Source organism: Tachysurus vachellii, chromosome 13 (assembly GCF_030014155.1).
Source record: "Tachysurus vachellii isolate PV-2020 chromosome 13, HZAU_Pvac_v1, whole genome shotgun sequence".
Taxonomy (NCBI): domain Eukaryota; kingdom Metazoa; phylum Chordata; class Actinopteri; order Siluriformes; family Bagridae; genus Tachysurus; species Tachysurus vachellii.
In genome coordinates this window covers 13,040,925-13,059,006 of record NC_083472.1, presented here as the reverse complement: position 1 = coordinate 13,059,006, position 18,082 = coordinate 13,040,925, and positions in this window count along the sequence as shown.

Sequence of the window (18,082 nt, the reverse complement as noted above, 5' to 3'; positions counted from 1 at the left end):
AACCATCTATCTATCTAACCATCACCCTCTCTTTCTTGCTCTCTTACTCTTTCTCTGTCTGGAAAATGTTTCTTATAACATATCTTAATAACATGAATATTATATAATAACGTCCTGTGAAATCGTTCCATTGCTTATTGTGAAAATAGTTTTTTTGTTTGAAGCTCATTAAATACATTTATACGGTATGAGTTTGTTAAAATGTAAACATTACACACTAATACTGTAAAGGTAATGGTAATAATTTATTAGCATTTGTATAAAATGCTAAAAGTAATGAGAAAAAGTACACTTAGATTTCAACTGCAATAGATTTATAATAAAAAATGTTAGAGATTACATGCTTAAGTATGTTTATGTCTTACATGCAAAACCTACACACTGAGTAAGAATTGCACATGTTTGCCCTGGCGTGTTCCTTTGAATTGGTCTCAGCATAGAAACCCGTTGATTAATCCACATGAGCATCAATCACTCACTGGAAGTCCCCAGTTGGGTGAAATGTATCCCAGTGAGAAATAATCTTCCCAGTTATAATTCCGCTAATGCATCATTTAATTAGCTGAGTCTCCCAGTGTGAGCAGACAGGTGAGTGCACCCACCTTTAATGTACACATAAACTCTTTTCCTGTTTTCAGGACATGCTCTCAACTGCATCCTCACCATCAGTGGCAGCTGTGGGCTTGTTTGTATACAGATGCAGTGAGCGACAATGTTAATTACCCTGCAGCTGCACTCCAGGCCTTGGGCTGCAGTTTCTCACTGCGCCGTCTTTGTGTCTGAGCGCAAGAGCGAGGAATGTGGGAACATGTTGTAATTAAAATGTTCTGTATCCCAATTAAGCGTACTGCCCTATCACCACCATCACCAGCAGCAGCAGCAGCACAGCACAAGACAGCACACAATGATCAAGCTGTCTGAGAGCTAGTTGCCACTTCTAGCCATAGCTCTTCATTCAAAGCAGCAGGTTTTAAATTCTGCTTCAGGAAAAGCTGTTGAGCCTGCTTAGACAGAAGTACAGCCATATATACAGAGGAATATGATGATATGTAGGCATGTGCTAGCGGGTAAACAGAAGTAAATGAGTCAAGTGTGTATGTGTAAGGGGTCTCTTTTCCCTCTTCAGGCTTTCCTATTCATCACCTCTCTGACTTTCAAAGAAGATAAATATGTGACAATTACTTCAGTCACAGCTGTCTATCACCCTGTCACCACAGAGACAAGCAGTCAAATTTCAAGACATGGGTTTCCTAAAAAATTCTCACTAGTGCATTTCACATAGGATTCCGTTCTCTCCTTTAGTGAGGACATTCGACCAAATTTTGGCATAAACAACAGATTTAGTTCTTTGAGTACCCTTTGTGCAGCACCTCCAGCCAGTTGCTGGGCAGTGCATTCAAGAAGCCTGAACAATGACAGTCCACAATAAAGGTGCTCAATTAACTGTATAACCCTGCCTTCAATTAAGGCATCAGTTACTAAATTGATGGATGAGGTTAAATGATGCGATTCATTTTCTCCATCTAGCGGAAACACATTAGAAACGGCGGTATGTGAAATTTATTTGATTAATGCTTTAGTTATAGTGAGAGACATTGGCTAGAAGAGACACTACACTTTTATTGAAAGAAAGATAAATGTATTATTTTTTAATGAAATTTTTATATTACAGCTAAAATAAACATGAATTAACATTAGTTTTTGTTTCAGTTGCATACTAGAACAAGGTATTACCAAGGGCTAATAACATCTTTTTTTTTAATACAGTATATTGAACCGGCTGCATCACTTATCTGGGCTTTCATTGTTCAGAATCATACTCAGCTCAATTTTATGTACCTTAATTATTTAAGTATTAGCATTATGGATTGGGGTTAAGCTCAAATGAGATGTTCACTATTTGGTTTGTGTTCTCAGTGAATCGTTTAATTTCTCATTCTCTTATTATAAAGTTTCTGAGTCACTGAACACTGCTTATCAATTCTGTTCATGGGACATGGAACAAAAGGTTCATGTTTAATCCAAATGATTTTGATCCAGTCATCTCCTTAACATACCTGTAATGTTTAAGTTCATATTTAAGATGCTTTTTTTAAATTGTCATTTAGTTCACATTTTTATATCCTAATCATTGAAACTAAGATGACTTACAGAAAACAGATGATAATTTTGGATGTCTCGAAAAAATAATATTCATTAATTCATCTTTATTTTTTATCCTGGTCAGGGTTTAGGGTAAAGCCAGGCATTACAGAGCAACACTGTATGGTTTATATTGTATTTACATATTTTTTATTATATTGTTTTAACAGTAAATAAATTTATTTTGAACATAGTTACAGAATTAGTTTCATCAGAAGTATATTTTCTAACTTACGGTTTATTTTTAATTTGCTGTTATACTAGCCATCTGATCTGGGCCAACATTACATCAGTTATTAGCTTTTATTCTCCATTAGTGATTTGACAAATGCCCCTTTTCTAAAGCCCCCATATCATTCTGCTTGACTTTCCCCTGGGTGTGAATTCAGTTATTGATTGCCTGTTCTGTTTCACTTGGAAAAGGTTGATAAAAGGAGGTTTTCACTTTCTCTATTCGATGTGACAGCTTCCTAACAAGAATAATGGAAAAGCTCTATTCACAGGCAAATCAACCTAATTCAGCGTGCCCCTCCACTTTGAATGGAGGAGTCACAGTCCTTCCCTGCTCATTCCATCACAGCCCTCTCTCTTCAGCAGCCTTCAAAGTTAGCAGAACTCCTCCAGCACCAAACACTAGTCTTTGTCACTATCCGCTGCCTGACCATCAACCAGATAAATAGGTTTATAAATGCATGCCCCATTAATGAAGGCAGCACAAATGGGCACAAACAATCAGCTGATTTCATTAGCTGAAAAAAATCGTGCAATCCTCTCAGAGAATTTTCTGGTCATGTTCGGTTCGTGAATTTCACCATCCACAATGTTCTAATGCTCTTGTACCTATTAGACATTTCCTAAGCACAGGAAATGTACTCAATGAAATTTGATATTGCTTTGACCAGCTTATACCGGGGCATTATTGAGGGAAACCCTAACCCTCAATCTAACCACTTTGCACAACAGGATTTTTAAACTGCTTGTAATAACAAGGAACCTTGCCTGCATAACGCTGGATTGAGGCCAGATGAGAAGAGTGCAGGTGTGAGAGCTAACCAAGCCTGGATGCCTAGTCTTGGGCCTGTTCACAGGGGATTAAGGTATCAGCTCAGCCCTGGTGGCACAGAGGTCATGTCTATTGCACTTGGGGTGTTTCCAGCATACTGGCCACATTATGGGAAGTGCAGGGAGCGAGACTAAGCCTCCCATCGCCATGAACCATGAACGACTGCACACAAAACACAGTGTAAACCCACCTGTCCTGCTAATAAAGCATCTCATACACCTTTCTCAGGTGGATTTGTATACAAGTCACAGGAATTTATATCTGTCTGAGTTTTGGAGGTTTTGGTTTTGGAATAAAGTGTATGTGAAAAATGAGAACACAGCAGGAAGAATATTAGAGAATATCACATATGTCTTAAACACAGTCTGTGAGAAACATTAGACAGACCCTAACACCCGAGCCAGGTGATTTAATGCACGCCCACAGATTATCTGGCTTAGGTGTGTTGGCACTTAAACAGAACAAAAAAAAGTAGATTACATACACTGCCTGTAAACTGTTTGGGCTCAACTAGGTTTTTAAAATGTTTTAATGAATGAGAATTTTGTAGTTTATGGCATATTAAAAATATATATAAAGACTAATCAAGTTTATTTTGAGAAACATAAAATAATGCATGTAAATGTGACACTAAACTGCTTCACACATTATATGAACAGTCAGTTTTCCCCCTAGGAATTTCTTTTCTTCTGTGGCTGAGTGGATGTCTTGGTTTAAAGGTCAGTTTAAGGCTCAGGTTAACTTCTAGACAGGATGTTCCATTAAAGACAGTGTTTGCTCTTTTGTATTTGGGTTACATGGAAAATTGAATATACCTTCCCCAAACACAAAGACTATAAATAAGTAAATAAGAAAGAAAGAAAAATAAGTAAGTAAGTAAAGAAAGAAAGTATGATAGATAAATGGATAGATAGATTGAGAATGATCAATCCAAGTCTGGGGCTTAGCTTCCCACCATGATTCCTCTGCCTTGTGTATGCATGTTCTCCTTATTCTTCTACGGTTTCCTCCAGGTACTCTGGTTTCTTCAGTCCAAAAACATGTATTGTAGGCTGACTGGTATCTCTAAATTGTCCGTTGTGTATGAGTGTCCTGGGATACACTCCCGCAACCCTGTATAAGATAAGCGGTATAGAAAGTGGACGGATGGATGCCTTCAAAGTCTTTATTCAATACCTTAGCTCTACTTTATCTAATTAACATCAATAATTGTTTAGAATCTAGATAGCTGTAGATAAACAGGTGAAGGTTGTTTATAAAAAGAAGGTGAAAAGTCCTCGCTGCAAATACTTGGCCTTTACAGCTCAATAACATACATAACACTATTGTTCTGAGTAACTTGTCATTGTGATTATATGGCTAGTGCTTAACTGTGAATGAGTCCTATAGAACATATGGAAACATTTGTTTAAGCTCAGACATGTTTGTGAGATTTTGACTTCCCCCATCATGTCCAGCACTCTGTGCACACTTGCTCCTGCTCTCGATTGGCTATTCAGACCCCTCTAGGCAGACAAGGCCCAATCACAATATTGTCAAGGCTCGGTTGGTTTTCTGGTTCAAATCCTTGTTCACGCTGTTTGCTGAGTACTCATCTGCTGTGACAGGCTTCAGACAAACAGAGGCTCCTAAAAGAGGTCTTCCACAAGCAGATCCTTCCTGCTGGGCTGTGGCTGAAACGAGCTTTTCTCTCACCATCAAGTGGAACCCAGCCTATTGAGCTGCAACCCTCGGAGGCCTGCATTGAAGCAGGCTATGGGCCAGCGCTTCACCCCTCAGGGCCTGGCCACCCTCACACTGTCCCTGGACACCTGTGTCCACCTACCCCCAGCGTGGGAACCCTCCTAACTCAACCCTGTTACCTAGTGCTGCTTGGATATAATGCTCTGAAATCCTCTCTCTTCAGAAGTCTTTAAATGTTAGCACAGCTCCAGCAGACAGTGTTGCTCAATGTCACCCGATGTCACATCTTGTGATTTGATTCAAATAGTAATAGGCCCAATAAGGATCAATTCACACAAAATATGGGTTCGGAGAATTTGCTCACAGCCGATGTAGTCTACATTGATAAAGTTTTGGCTGGCATGCAGGTACACAATGGAATATTGGAGATTTGAGAAGGTAAAAAGCTGACCCAGTTCCTTGCCAGCAACCCCACATCAAGTGCCCAATCCGGCTAAATCTCCATGGCACACTGCAGAAAAATTGCATCAATTAATCAGCATTCATGAACCGTTTACTTGAGCCCCCTTTTGTTTGCAGCAGAGTTTAATCCAGACAGAGACTTGGCTGTTTGGGTCCTTGCAGACAGCAGTGCTCAGCCCATTGTACACTCACAACTGCTGATGCATGAAACGTTGTCATTCCCATACCCTTCTGTCTTGCAAAGCTTTCGTCTAACAAAGTAGGAAACACTTAAAAACTAGCGTTTTATAAATAGTAGGTTAATACATTTTGTGTTAGCTTTATATCTGTACTTCTGTTTATTTCTCTACATTAATTTGTAACCAGAGGTCTTCAATTTCTCCAGGCCATGACTTCTTTCTTCTACTTCCTCGATCTCTCTCCTCAGAGGGCAATATCAACCATAATCCTCCAGTTCGTTTGACTTTGCCATGTGAAGACATCTGTCCATATTCCAGATATCCCATTTTGGTGCAAATGATCCCCTTGAAGGAGGCAATTTTTACAATATGGCAATTCTACCATTTCCATCACGGCTTAGCACAGATTCTTTGCCTTGCCGAAGAAGCAAGTTTAATTGGAAGGCTGCATTTCAAGTCATTCCACAATTATACAATTATACTGGAGATGCATGTCTGCATGTTGCTCCGTTTGCACCAATTTACTGCACTTTCTGCACAGTTTAGAACCCGCTTCCTTTTCAGTGGATGCAAATTCCCCTCATTTAGCTCCAAATGAAGCATAATTGCTCATATTCAAGCAAACACCTTGCTATAAGAGGTTCCTCCTAGTTAGTTCGCATTAAATCTGAGCAGAACAAAAATCCCCAAATCCATTTGTGCACATGTGCCAGCTGGGTCATTCTGTTGGGAGAGGAATGAGGAAATGGATGATGCAATTGAGCACATTTAACATCCTGCTAGCACTTCTTCCTGTTACCGGCATCTCAAAACATCACTTAAATGCCTAAAAGGCTAAAACATTCGCTGGAAACCCGCTACAAAAAATAGTTATTCACCATCATGTAACGGTGCGTAAATGAAATGTATATTGAAATCGATGACATTCTGATTATTTCCAAAAATATATACACGAATTTGCATTTGGAGTGGAACGTCATTTCAGAAATATACACCAAAATTTGCTTCAGATGTAGGCCCTCCATGCATCTTTCACATCTAGTGAAATTATAGTGAAATAACGAAATTAGACGTCACCGGACATTTGGTCATCAAAGTATACTCCAGTCTTTCCGCTCTTTTGTTTGAAATAGTAGAAGTTAGAGAGCGTTTCATTGTCCGAAAGGCCCAGAGTACCCCAAAGTGGCAGGACAAGCACACCGCTGACAATAGCTTACAAGAGACTGTTTTAATTCATACCCTCTTCTTTATAAAAAGGGCGACAGCACAACAAACCGTTGACTTGCTGATACACAATTAAGAGTGATGCGGCAGTTAATGCTACAAGCCGCTCTGTTTAACAGTTTGTCTTTGACCCTCTGCCTTTGAATAAATATAATGTGGCGGGCAAGAGCGAGAAACTGGAGCTGAGAGAAAAGGGTGCTGGGGAGATTTTAAGCCACAGATAAGTAGTTAAAGACCTTTATAGAGTATAACGCCATTATGCTTGCTGAATAAAAATAGGATTTAGTGTTTTTTCCACTTAATTTGAATCAAAAGAATCCCCACCTTACATATTGCGCCGGTAATGTAATGGAGAGAGAATCACAAAAAAGGCTTTGTGGTTCTGACACCTTCTATAGTGGGCCTGTGTTGTCCTGCGAGCAAAAGGAAGAGAAAGCTTTTTTCTTTTGCGCCTTGCTATCTGCTAACCCATTCTAATTGATGCCGCTTGCATTCCTGCACTGGGCGCATTCAGTGAATAACGAGCGATGGACTGAATGCCCATGAATTGGTGCCTTCTAAGAGAAGCAGTAAAACAGCCCCTACACCCCCACCCAGCTCTGGATCTCCCCCACTAACCACCAAACTCCTCTGAATCCTTGGCCAAAGCTTGCTCTAGCTTTACCGCCCATTAAAGCTCTGCTATTGTGCGCTGACGCAAACCCCACAAAAGCTGTCCATCTCTGTGAGGCCTCTAAAGCTTGGACTCACACAGACTAGAGTGACAGCTACTGCCACCACTCCTCCACCCCTTTCACTCTTCTTTCGCTCTTTCGCAAATTCTACCCCCAACCATCGCACTCCATCTTCTGTATATCTGTAAATATATAAACCGATCAGGTGCTATGTTCATCTGAATAAAAAATAAAGTTTGATTTCATAAAACATGTTAAGTTGATATCAGTTGTACTTTACCCTAATCTTCCTAATCTTTACTTAGTGTGACTTTTCATACTGTTTGTTTGAGCTGTTATGAAGCAGAAGTCTATGTTGATGATTTAAGTTTGTCTCTCTCCAACTCTGTCACTCCTTCCCTCTCCCTCAGTGTACAAAGCATCAATCTGTCTTCAGAGCTGGCACCCTCAGCCCTTTGTTTCATCTGCAGGTGCCTATGAAAGCACCACGGCTGCCCTGAGCACGCCACGCCTCGTCCCGGCACAGGAACTGCTGACAAAGACTCCATGTGGGAATGAGGGATGCGTCAAAGGAGGCGGGAGGGGGGTGAGGAAAGGGGGGTGCTTTTAGGACAGATGGTTGGGGAAGTTTCCCAACTTTTTGCAAGCTAGGCCTCCTCCATGGAGACAGTTCTGCAGGACTGGGTGCTGTGGTGTGAAGAGAGTCACCAAGGGAAGAGCCACTGATGCAATGCCTTCTGAGATGCACAGGGTCACTGACTTAACCTTATCACTAATGGGCTAGAGCACAGTCATGCTTTCTTTTATAGACCCTTGTGAAAATTTGTGTTTAGTGTCTTACTGTTGTTTTGATTATTCTGAAATTAATAAATTGTAAGTGTGTCTCTTTACACAGCCTTTCTTGAAACATGTATTTAAAATGGACTAAAAAATAATGAAAAGAAACAATTTAAAATTGACCATGAAGATGCTGTAATTGGCTGTCAGTTTTTCCCCCTCCCCAAGTACCTCAGAGAACCTGCTGCAGTTCATTTGGAGACTTTCTCTCACTCAATTGTCTTTCTGCAGCCGATACAAGGAGCATCCGTGATGTTTTATCTTTAGCTGTTACATGTCATGTTTTGTTCTTTAATGACGTACAAATATATTCCTGTAAATGTAAATGAATGTTTATATTCGTTTATTTCTGCTGACAAACTAATGCAGAAAAAATGAATTACACAATTCCATGAAGTCTCATTAACTTTACTGTTATTCTTTTAGCAAATGTAGCTGACCTGCACATTTATTACATCACTTTCCATTCTGCAGTGCTTACACATTCTGTACTCTGTACTACATATTACATACATCTTCTTTATACTGTATATAACTGTACATGACAAATGAAACCTTAAATTTGAATCATTCTGTTAAATGTCACATACAATGCCAGAGTTTCTTTATTTCAACTAGTCTACAACTAAATAAACCATAAATTGATGGAATATCTCATTTATTTACTAACTCATTGTGTAATGTAAAATCTAAAATTTCTTAAATATTATATATATTTACATTTTTTAAAATTCTAATATATAAAGATTATTAAAATAGTATTTGATTTATTTTCTTAGAATAAGGACATTTCTCTTTATATAATCAAATCTAAAAGAAATATGGCAACCTAAGCAATTAATAAAACTTGATAATACAGGACTATGTCATGCTAATATCATGCTAATTGAAAAGGCTAACTTCTTATTTTTTTTAATGTTTGTGAAAGATCTGTATTTGGAACTGCTCAAGAAAGCTCTCATCTCATTTGACATCATTCAAATCTTCAACCTTAGTATCAGTAAAAATATCTGATAGCTGATTGCTACTTTAATAGGTTGTCTAAAGAAGCTAATATAAAAATGACTAAAATGTGAAATCTTAGCCGAGATTAGTAGAGATGCTAATGTTGTTCATGAATGATAAGGTCCAGGACTAATGAATTAATGAAGTAAACAAAATGACTTACCTCATTGTGATTGCTGACAGCATGACACTTTTAATTTCCAACAACCTCATCACCATCACCATTTCTACCACCACTATCACTACTACCACTTCCACCACCACCACCATCATTACTACCATTTCCACCACCATGACCACTATAACTACTACCATTTCAACAACCACCACCTCCACCAACACAACCATCACTACTACCATTTCCCCCACCACCACTATCACTACTACCATTTCCACAATCACCACCACCACCACCTCCATCAATACAACCATCTCCACCACCACCACCATCACTACTACCATTTCCACCACCACCATCACTTCTACCATTTCCACCACCGCCACCACTACTAACATTTCACCATCACCACCATCACTACTACCATTTCTACCACCATCACTATACCATTTCCACCACCACCACCACCATCACTACTAACATTTCACCATCACCACCATCACTACTACAATTTCTACCACCATCACTATACCATTTCCACCACCATCACTACTACCATTTCTAAAATGGTAAAAACATGTTTACTCTAAATTCCAAATTCAACTGTATTTACTTAAATGTATTCTAACAATCCCCACCACCATCACAACTACCACCTCCACTAACTTCACTACTACCAGCCCACCACCATCATTACTACCACTACCTTAATATCAATTCTATGACCCCAACACCATCACTTCTACCACATCCACCACCATTATCACTACTACCGCCCCACTAACATTCTAACTAACTACCTCCAATAACACCAAAACACTAAATCAAGTATGTGTAGGAGCTTGTACATAATTATATACTAGTAATGAAATAAGAGCTAAGAACATTTATAACAAAATAATATAGAATACATTTAAGTAAATATAGTTGAATTTGGAATTTGGAGTACTTCTTTGATTAAAGTAAACATGTTTTTCAGATTTGTGACCTGTGGCAGTTGTTCAGATTTGTGACCAGATCATAAGGATGATGGAATAACCTGACTGGCCTGAAAGATCACTGGGCCTCAAGCTCATAGGAACACTGACATAAGAACCACATGTGAAAAACAGGTAAACTCTTTATCTGACAGGTACTCTCTCTCTCTCTCTCTCTCTCTCTCTCTCTCTCTCTCTCTCTCTCTCTCTCTCTCTCTCTCTCTCTCTCTATCTATCTATCTATCTATCTATCTATTGCACACACACACACACACACACACACACACACACACACACACACACACACACACACACACACACACAAATTCTGAGTATGGGTCACCATACTTAGCCGTATGTCATGTCACAGACTAAGGCCATAAGACAGAAAAGACTTAACATAAATGTAGAATTATGTTCTTCAGTAAAATAAGCTGGTAGACTAATTCACAAACTTAGAAGACCTGCAATCTGATCACACAGCAGTAAGCCAGGCTACAAAAAAAAACAGGGCAAATTGTGGCTGGGACTGAGGGCTAAATAATCCATAATAGCTTTTTTGACTTAAATGAATAGGATTGGTTAGTATCAAGTAAGAGGATGGCGCTTTGAGAACTTGTTTAAATACTAAAGGGGCTTAAATCACTGAGCAGTTGAAAATTTTTACTGTAGTAGATTATGAATGAATTGTTTGAGAAAGATTCTTCATAAGAATATTTGAGAGTCTTACTATTATTTTCTTGCCCTACAGCGCCCCCTTGTGATCTTATCTTAACATTACACATAAACTCTGAGTGTGTGTGTGTCTGTGTGTGTGTGTGTGTGTGTGTGTCTGTGTGTGTGTGTGTGTGTGTGTGAGTGTGTGTGTGAGTGAGTGTGTGAGTGAGTGTGTGTGAGTGAGTGTGTGAGTGTGTGAGTGTGTGAGTGAGTGAGTGAGTGAGTGTGTGTTTGTGTGTGTGTTAGTTAATTATCCCCTAATTGTACACTAACAGAATAATGATTGGTGAGATGCATGATATTTTAAATTTCCCTTTACTACATTAATAGCAAACAAATTAATGTCAGGGCATACCAGTTTATAATTTCTAGAGTCATGCTCAGTAAAACAACATGAAAAAGGCTATATGAAAAGCATTTTCGCTTGGATCGTTGCTGGCAATTTCAACTCAGTTAATCAAATCAGCAATTTATTTCAGCTTTAATGGGCCTCCTTCTGAAATTACATTCACCTGCTATTTTTGCTGGTTCTTGTTGAATTAAAGAAAAAATAAGAAAAAGAAAGGTACTGAAACATTTTAGACATTATGGAAATTCCATATGGTTGTTTCATATCGATATTGCCTAATTTGAAGAGTTTATTGAAATCCTGTTTCATATAGAACATAATTAAAAAAAGAATTGTGGGTTAAGGTTTACACATAGAGCACATAATTATACACACATAAAGAAATGTTCACACAGTGTAGGGAATTACTGATTACCTGCAACTCTCATGAATAATGTCTGTTTAAACAACAACAACAACAACAACAACTTAATATTCAGTCCCTTCCATTGTTTGAAGATCAAACCCAACTTATCAACCCTAAACAGTTACAGTGTCAAGTGAGGGAGCAGAAACAGAATCGAGACCTAAATACGGGGATAGAAGGCAGACAGGGCTTTTATTAATAAAATAACTAAACCAACAAAAAGCTAAGCAATAAAATTACAAAACAGGATACGGGGAAACCAAAAACATAACATGGAGAACAAAACCAGATGTCAAGAGACAAGGATTAATTAAGCAAAAAACACACACAAGGTATAAATAGGGAGGTAATTAGCAAAACATGAGGCAAGGGGACAGGAAAAAGGATCGTATAGTGTGGCATAATAGCATAAACACATTTAAATGTTAACACTGTCCAGCAGTACAGTACATGACATACTGGATTCACCAATATTTAAGAAGCCTGGCAGTAAAACAAATTAAATAAACAAGCAAATTCATGTGACATTTTCTGTACATTGATGATGGTCCAGCTTTAATATGGTGTAAACACACACACACACACACACAAGCAACATATTCTTCAAGATAATAATGGGTCTTTTTAAGGGGCACAAGGGCTCAACCCACATGAACACATACGGGAGATTTTAAACTGATTTGTTAGACAGTGCTCCCGACCACCATCATGAAAACTCCAACTGATGGAATATCTTCTATTTTGTAAAAATCTGTATTCTATTATGTAAAAATCAGGTGAATAATTGTTTTCTATACTGTTGGACTATATGCATCCACCATAGAGCTATCCATGTAGCCGTATGTATATACAGTGGTGTAAAAAAGTGTTGGCCCCCTTCCTGATTTTTATTTTTTTTGCATGTTTGTCACACTTTAATGCTTCAGATCATCAAACAAATTTAAATATTAGTCAAAGATAACACAAGTAAACGCAACATGCAGTTCATTCATTCATTTTCTACTGCTTATCTGAACTACCTCGGGTCACGGGGAGCCTGTGCCTATCTCAGGCGTCATTGGGCATCAAGGCAGGATACACCCTGGACGGAGTGCCAACCCATCGCAAGGCACACGCACTCTCATACTATGGACAATTTTCCAGAGATGCCAGTCAACCTATCATGCATGTCTTTGGACCGGGGGAGGAAGATGGAGTACCGGGAGGAAACCCCCAAGGCACGGGGAGAACATGCAAACACACAAGGTGGAGGCGGGAAACGAACCCCCAAATCTGGAGGTGTGAGGTGAACATGCTAACCACTAAGCCACCGTGTCCCCACAACATGCAGTTGTAAAGGAAAAACAAAATCCATTGTCACATGGCCCTGTGTAAAAAAAATGTTTGCCCCCCTGTTAAAACATGACTTAACTGTGGTTTATCACACCTGAGTTCAATTTCTCTAGCCACACCCAGGCCTGATTACTGCCACACCTGTTCACAATCAAGAAATCACTTACTGTAAATAAGACCTGACTGACAAAGTAAAGTAGACCAAAAGATCCTCAAAAGCTACACACCATGCAGAGATTCAAAGAAATTCAGAAACAAATGAGAAAGAAAGTAATTGAGATCTATCAATTCTCAGAAGGGTATAAAACCATTTCTGAAGCTTTTGGACTCCAGCGAATCACAGTAAGAGCCATTATCCACAAATGGCAAAAACATGGAACAGTGGTGAACCTTCCCAGGAGTGGCCGGACGACCAAAATTACCCCAAGACCACAGTGATGACTCATCCAAGATGTCACAAAACACCTCTCAAGAATATCCTAAGAACTGCAGGCCTCACTTGCCTCAGTTAAGGTCAGTGTTCATGACCCCCACTATAAGAAAGAGACTGGGCAAAAATGGCCTGCATGGCAGAGTACCAAGACAAAAACCGCTGCTGAGCAAAAAGAACATAAATCTCATCTCAGATTTGCTACAAAACATCTTGATGATCCCCAAGACTTTTAGAAAAATACTCTGTGGACTGACGAGACAAAAGTTTAACTTTTTGGAAGATGTGTGTCCCATTACATCTGGCATAAAAGTAACATTGCATTTCAGAAAAAGATCATCATGCCAACAGTAAAATATGGTGGTGATAGTGTGATAGTCTGGGCTGTTTTGCTGTTTCAGGAGCTGGAAGACTTGCTGTGATTAAATGGAAACATGAATTCTGCTGTCTACCCAAAAACCTGAAGGACAAAATGCGGCCATTTGTTCGTGACCTCAAGCTGAAGCAAACTTGGGTTCTGCAGCAGGACAATGATCCAAAACACACCGGCAAGTCCACCTCTGAATGGCTGAAGAAAAACAAAATGAATACTTTGGTGTGGCCTGACCTGAATCCTATTGAGATGCTGTGGCATGACCTTGGTAAAAATGGACCAACATTCCTCCATAGCTCTGTAACAAGTTGTTGCAAGTTATCGCTTGATTGCTGTTCTTGTTGCTAAGGGTGACCCAACCAGTTATTAGGTTTAGGGGTCAAACACTTTTTTTACACAGGGCCATGTAGGTTTGGATTTTCCCTAAATTAATAAAAACCTTCATTCAAAAACTGCATGTTGTGTTTACTGTGTTATCTTTGACTAATATTTAAATTTGTTTGATCATCTGAAACATTAAAGTGTGATAAACATGCAAAAAAATAAAATAACCAGGAAGGAGGCTAGCCGAAATGAGTTTCCTCCGCAGGGTGGCCGGGCGCTCCCTTAGAGATAGGGTGAGGAGCTCGGTCACCCGGGAGGAGCTCAGAGTAGAGCCGCTGCTCCTCCACATCGAGAGGAGTCAGCTAAGGTGGCTCGGGCATCTGTTCCGGATGCCTCCTGGACGCCTCCCTGGGGAGGTGTTCCGGGCATGTCGAACCGGGAGGAGGCCCCGGGGAAGACCTAGGACACACTGGAGGGACTATGTCTCTCGGCTGACCTGGGAACGCCTCGGTATTCCCCCGGAAGAGCTGGAGGAAGTGTCTGGGGAGAGGGAAGTCTGGGCGTCCCTGCTTAGACTGCTGCCCCCGTGACCCGGCCCCGGATAAGCGGTAGAAAATGGATGGATGGATGGATGGATGGAAGGAGGCTACCACTGTATACTGGGAGGTACAGATGACCACAGGAGAAAAACAACAACAAAAATTTTAATAGAAGGATTATTTCTAATCTTCTACTTTTGACTGTTCCTGTTAGGGGATGTAATAGCAAATCATCTGTTTCCACCCAACTCTATGCTCTGCATCCTCTACTCTAGCACCAATTAACTTCATGTCCTCTTTCAACACCTCCATATATCTCCTTCGCCTTCCTTTTGACCTCTTACTGTACCTGACAGCTCTATCTCCAACATCCTTCTACCAAATGAAATGGAAGTTTCCCTCTCTTCCAAGTACTTCCAAAATAAACTTTCAATATTATTTTTCTGTAAATGAGACTTCTTCAGAATGCTTGAAACATTCTGTGGTGCTTTTGTTGTGTGTTTGTGTGCTCACATTATTCATTCATTCATCTTCTACCGCTTATCCGAACTACCTCGGGTCACGGGGAGCCTGTGCCTATCTCAGGCGTCATTGGGCATCAAGGCAGGATATACCCTGGACAGAGTGCCAACCCATCGCAGGGCACACACACACACTCTCACTCACTCACTCACTCACTCACTCACTCACTCACGCAATCACACACGCAATCACACACGCAATCACACACGCAATCACACACTACGGACAATTTTCCAGAGATGCCAATCAACCTACCATGCATGTCTTTGGACCAGGGGAGGAAACCGGAGTACCCGGAGGAACCCCCTGAGGCACAGGGAGAACATGCAAACTCCACACACACAAGGCGGAGGCGGGAATCGAACCCCGACCCTGGAGGTGTGAGGCGAACGTGCTAACCACTAAGCCACCGTGCCCCCTATGTGCTCACATTATGATACACATATTTGTCTAAACTCAACATATATTGATTCAGTATATCCTGGTGGAGCTGTAAAAATGTATTTAATTACAAGATACAAAACGTCTGAATTGTATGTGAAAATTGTAATTGAAAATTGTAGTGAATTTATTTGCAGCTACATGTAATTGTCAATTGTCAAATCTCTCTAATCTCTTAACAATTTGTTATCTAAGTTAACAGTGGCTACAAATATTTATTCCTTGTGTTAGACATTAAGCAAAACAGTATGCTATCCCTGCTAAAAATTCCAGCTTGATCTGAAACATACATTGGCCATAGCTGGTCATTGTGGTAGATCATCTCTGGCAACTTGATGAGAATATCACAGGGATACAAACTCCAGTTTTTCCACCAGTCCCCAGCTTTCTCAGGGTTTTGGGTCTTTTTTCATTAGCAGAACCCAACAAGGTTGCTGCTTTGACCCAATAAGCTTATTCTCTCTAGGATAGAGGCAAGGTTGTACAGGTAGATATCACAGTTCAGAACAAAGGCTTCTACTCAGCACACTTAAATCTTTTGTAGAAGGAGAGTGATTATAGATTTGAGTTCCTGAAGACATCCTTTCCAGGTTACAACATAGCAACAGGACTGGTTGAAATTGGTGGATGTGTTTCATGTCTTTTCCATGCTCCCCCATTAGCCCAAAAAAAGGATTCCAATTTAAGGCTCTACAATGTAGCTGTTATGAGAGCCATGAGGGCTCCCTCTGCTGGCCTGCAGAGGATTTGCTGCACTTTATCATCAGGACTCTAATTCCCACAACCCATTGCACCACCCACTCAGCACACCTGTTTCCTGTTTGTAATCATCTGGTCTATTTAAGCTCACTCAGAACTCTCTTATGATGCGAAGTATTGTTAGCCTGTCTGCATACTGAGCGTATTTTTCTGTTCCGTCTATTGCCTTGTTTTGACCCTGCCTGTTTTTCGTGTTTGTGATTGTTTGCTACCTGCCCTGACCTACACCTAGATTATTGACTACTGCTTTTGGATTTCCTTTGTTGTTGCTGTTTGCCTGGTGTTTTGACCCTTGCCTGTTTTTGGATTTTGATAATAAACCTGCATTTGGATCTAACCGGTTTCACGCTTATGACAGAAGCATCTTGCTATTGCCATGCATGTGTTTTGAGAAGCTTCAAGTGGCCCTGTCTCCTCTGAAGTCCAGAGTAATCAGGATACTGCTGGACTTAGTATCTAAGTTTCTATGTGCCCTCACTGAGGAGCAGGCCATTCGCGACATGTCCAACCACCATGTACACATTGTGACATTCATTTGTTCTATGAACATAAACAGAGCTTACTAACACTGAAACAGCCACAAAGCCCATTTGCATCAGTACACACAATTGCGTGTAACAACTAGATTCAGTCAAGTTAGATTTAGTTTCTGTGTCACAAACAGTGGGCAATATATTAGCACACAATTGTTTCTTACCCATTCTGAGATGTTTTCAGATGTTAGTCTCCTCGGACAACGCAGTGCTAGTCAGACGTCTTGGCAGCACAATGTCGGGGCTCATTCTGCCTTGCAATGAAACTTTTTAGATAGGCCCCTTTCATAGATATCTCACTGAAAGAAATTCATCTACTGCAACTGTACTGTGTCTCACAGTCAAGACCCGAAAGTACCCAGTCTGAACCCAGAAGTGGTGTCCCAGATCTGGAAAAGGTTTAACTAGTCACTGCCTTATGACTTTTCTGATGCTGAATCAAGTCTATGCCCATTTTTGAACTGCTGGACAGCCCGACAGGACAGAACACACTAACCCACTGTGTCACACATCCCACTTCAGTATGACATGATAAAAGTATAAAACATGTCCCCCTGATGGTGCCCCATCAACAAGGCAAAGTACAGATTGGTACCTTTATTTCTGAGTCTGCACTTCTAATAATAAGCATCATTAAATGAAAGAGCAAAGGGTCTTTGAGTGCTGCATGAAGAAATTACTTTTGACCCTGAGGCCAGATAGCTTCTGTCTGATTGATTGGCTTTACAGAGAGCTTTTGAAGTGATTTGATGCTTCTTTAATAAGGTGTGGTCACTAATTAAGAATAATAATGCATTCTATAATTAATATAATAATCAAGCAAAGAGTTCCTCAAAATCGATTTTGTGGTCGTGAATTACTTAGTTCATGGCAGTTACTGGATAAAACGGGTGCGGAACAGAAATTTCAGTTGAATTAGATTATTCTGGCCATAGAAACCTAAGCATCGGGATGATAGATAATATAAGGCCTACATTTTACTTCAGTGATGGA